Source organism: Odontomachus brunneus, unplaced genomic scaffold, assembly GCF_010583005.1.
Source record: "Odontomachus brunneus isolate Ranch 3 - 2012 unplaced genomic scaffold, Obru_v1 Obru_scaffold_038, whole genome shotgun sequence".
NCBI classification, from domain to species: domain Eukaryota; kingdom Metazoa; phylum Arthropoda; class Insecta; order Hymenoptera; family Formicidae; genus Odontomachus; species Odontomachus brunneus.
The window spans coordinates 39,563-39,816 of record NW_022639488.1 but is presented as its reverse complement, the minus strand read 5'-3'; positions in this window follow the sequence as shown (position 1 = coordinate 39,816).

The following is a 254-nucleotide window of genomic DNA, read 5'->3' as shown; positions in this document are numbered from 1 at the left end:
ATCAATATTCATCGCATATCGAATGTGTTGCATTGTTTCAATATCTATCAACAAATTATCCAATAAACAACAAGTAAAAATTATATAACTATTGGTTGATGTTTTCTAGATATGTTATAATATACTGTGAACAATATAAGGATATATTATGTAAGCATGAATTGTAAGAACATCGTTGGAGTCATCAGAGTCACCGCGTACGCGCCGATCGTCAGGTTAAGCAACAGTTTAATGCGGTCAGGACATGGATGGGG